Raw genomic sequence first — 3,801 nt, 5'->3', positions numbered from 1 at the left:
AGGAAAGCGAGTATAGAAATCACGGTAGATTTAGACTTTGACAGAAAATGAACAAATATATAAATATGACACCAATTTTGTCATTTTTATTCTAAATTACAAGCAATTGAAGAATGACTTGAAGGAAGGTTGATGTACTGTTAACCAATTCTTTAAATAATATCTAGATGAAAATATTTTGTTTTACCAAATTGAAGTGTACGCCCAGGCGTTTTGACGTAAACGTAGCTACGGGCATGTTATTGTTTAGTAGCCAGTTTGCTGCAATAATCATTTAAAAGAAAATACAGTGAAGGAACTGCCTCGGTTGCCTCAACGTAAGGTACGCCCCTGGATCATAAGCTTTATCTGTATATACCTACAAAACAGAAAACACTCAGGAAAACAAATATACAATATTCGTACAGTGCAGCTAAGTATAGAACTTATTTGACGAGTTATTTTTAGAATCGGAAAAACAAGAGATACTTTTGACTCCTATTTCATAACGAGAGTAGATAAATCTTATTTTTTAAAAAAGCTTTTCTTTCTTACTTTATGAAAATAAAAACACTTATACTCCTAGCAAATTCAATCATAAAAACTCATAAATAAGTGATTGTATGATGTTTATGATTATATCAATGGTATAATTAAGATAATTATCTGCGAAATTGTCTTTAAAAAGTGGATAAGGAAATCGTTTATTTATACGGAGCCCTGCTAAGGACATGCAAAGCATTAAAAATTGCAATTAAGAATTTCAATATTAGAATATAGCCATCCACTTGGAGTGTTTACAATACTCCAAACTTGGTCCGGTATATCATATTCTACCTGTTAAAAAATGATACTATTCAAGCTTTAAAACCAGCCCAGTAGTCAACACTTCGGTGTTGACATGAATATCAATAATGTGGTCATTTTTATAAATTTTCTGTTTACAAAACTTTGAATTTTTTGAAAAACTAAGGATTTTATTATCCCAGGCATAGATTACCTTAGATGTATTTGGCACCACTTTTTTGAATTTTGGCTCCTCAGTGCTCTTCAACTTTGTACTTGTTTGGCTTTATAAATATTTTGATATGAGCGCCACTGATAAGTCTTATATAGACGAAACGCGCGTCTGGCGTACTAAATTATAATCCTGGTACCTTTGATAACTATTTACACCACTGGGTCGATGCCACTGCTGGTGGACGTTTCGTCCTCGAGGGTATCACCAACCCAGTAGTCAACACTTCGGTGTTGACATGAATATAAATAATGTGGTCATTTTTATAAATTTCCTGTTTACAAAACTTTGAATTTTTTGAAAAACTAAGGATTTTTTTTATCCCAGGCATAGATTACCTTAGATGTATTTGGAACAACTTTTTGGAATTTTGGATCCTCAATGCTCTTCAACTTTGTACTTGTTTGGCTTTATAAATATTTTGATATGAGCGTCACTGATGAGTCTTATGTAGACGAAACGCGCGTCTGACGTACTAAATTATAATTCTGGTACCTTTGATAACTATTACGTGTGTATAAATAAAATGATAGTCTTCCCTTTTTGGACATCATGTCATAGATATACATGTGATATACTTGTAGAAAAGAAAAGAGTATTTGTGAGGTAATATAAAACAAAATTTCAATGACCCAGATACATTAAAGGTGTAAATATAAGTTTATGGGTGAAATGAAAAAGAAAGTTTTAAAAAATTTATAATACCTGTATGGCTCTTTTCATCGATAGTCGTTGTGTATCGTCAGAAATCATTCCAGATATTTCTGTCAGACTTCCACCAAATAACCATGGATCTTTCACAACTGAAGGCTGCCATGCAAAAATTCCGCCAGTAGCTAACAGATTAGTGCTGCCTCCGTAATACCTGTGGATTTTGTTTATCGATTATAATGATATCTTCATAAATGATTTATTCGGAACGAAAAATAATCCACCATTTTCTACATTTGAAAATGTCTTTACCAAGTCAGGAATATGACAGTTCTTGTCCATTCGTTTTTTTTTATAGGGTTAATATTCATATAACATACATATGTTCTTGTTCTGAGTTTGCATTTAATTAGCAATTGGAATGTCATTATGTTATATAAGCATGACCATAACTTTTTTTACCTACTCATAATTGCTTAATATATATTTTTCATTGACATTAACTTCCTTCCAGTCTGTTAAATGTAACTAGACTGAAAAAGGAGTGCAAACTATATAATGCCTGAATAATACGCTTACTTACCGAACACTTCTCTGAGTAGCCCTTGTGAACTTTGTATCAACTTTGTGTACTAGAGGACCATCCACCGCCTAGTTTTATTATGTTGAAGAGTGTTGCACTGGCTTGTACTTTTACTTGGGTATCTGTTCGTCCTTTGTAGTAACTCTTGTCCGTTTTTAGAACTAGTCTCATAAGGCCTCCAAACTTTCCCTGACTGAAGTAGTGTGTACCAAAAGTCTTGATAAATTCCATGTACTTCGGATAAGTGCTACTATCAAACGTTTGAGGGAGAAATCTTTCTAAATACATTTTTGCAACACGGCCAAACTCAAGTGCCCAATCAGGCATCATATTTACTTTATACCCGGATGTATGCGACGTCACTTCCTCTATGTACTTGGATGATTTGGTCAGATAGTCATTGAATGTTTCGTAAGAACCACTTGCAGAAAATATCCCTTCTTAATGCCTACGTCTACTTTACTGGCCATTGATTTCTTAACAGCATGACTGGTTTTAAGAATTTCAATATTAGAATTTAGCCATCCACTTGGAGTGTTTACAATACTCCAAACTTGGTCCGGTATATCATATTCTACCTGTTAAAAAATGATACTATTCAAGCTTTATGTGTGTATAAATAAAATGATAATCTTCCCTTATTGGACAATATGTCATAGATATACATGAGATATACTTGTAGAAAGAAAATAGATTCCTGCTTAACAAGTTAAATGGTTACATAGTATCATTCGTGGATGTTGTCCACTCCCACTAAAATATAATTGTACAAATAAACAGCATGCTACCAAGATGTAGGTCTTGTCGGTAGGCCTTGGTTTTCTATGTATATATTTTGTGAACTTCATTGCATTTTTTGCCGTCTTTCATTTTTTGCCAAGGCGCTCATATAGCGATTCGTAAGTTCTTGAATGTCTGTTTGGTATCTTCTGCTTTTATGTTTGTTATTTAAATAATAAAAAGATCATGATTATAATCTATTAACTACAGATTTAAAAAAATAATTCAAATTACATATTTTTGCTAGTTCGTGAATTATTTACTTAATTAAAGGAAATTTACTTACACCATACAAAATCTTTGTTATTCCTAAGTCGCACGAGAAATCGAAGACCGGATACCTGAATCCATCGGTTGAGCTTAAATCTAAAGGTAATAAATCTAATTTTGTTATATCGACACCATCACGTAACCGATTTAAAAATGGCGGCATATTACAAATCTTAGCTAGTAAGACATTTGGGAAAATCACAATCATGAAAAATATGTACTTTTGTTTAAACTCCATTGTGTTCTGTGGAAGGTCAGAAGAATTCAGTTAAATCGTCAGATTTTGCTATTGATTTACAATACTTTCTAGGTTTGTTGTATTTGGTTACATTTGAATCGCTTGCTGAAATATTGTTTGTTACATATTATATTTTTTTTAACTTGACATGTAAAAACCCTTAGTTTTTATGAAAAACATTTTAAATTAGACTTAAGGAACTGGGCATTATTTAAAGTGTCTGCATGGAAATCTTGTCGTATAGGAATTATAGGAAAGTTTTCTTTGTTAAAACGATTACTA

At 32.3% G+C, this 3,801-nt stretch overlaps 1 pseudogene; it reads right to left on the bottom strand.

The window, feature by feature from the left end:
- Positions 1 to 2,227: 2,227 nt before the first annotated feature.
- On the bottom strand, positions 2,228 to 3,519 carry LOC143046482 (perivitellin-2 67 kDa subunit-like; annotated as a pseudogene).
- Between the last annotated feature and the right edge of the window lie 282 nt (positions 3,520 to 3,801).

Source organism: Mytilus galloprovincialis, chromosome 9 (genome assembly GCF_965363235.1).
Source record: "Mytilus galloprovincialis chromosome 9, xbMytGall1.hap1.1, whole genome shotgun sequence".
NCBI classification, from domain to species: domain Eukaryota; kingdom Metazoa; phylum Mollusca; class Bivalvia; order Mytilida; family Mytilidae; genus Mytilus; species Mytilus galloprovincialis.
Note: the sequence above shows the minus strand (reverse complement) of the source record. Positions and strands in the feature narration are given on the sequence as shown.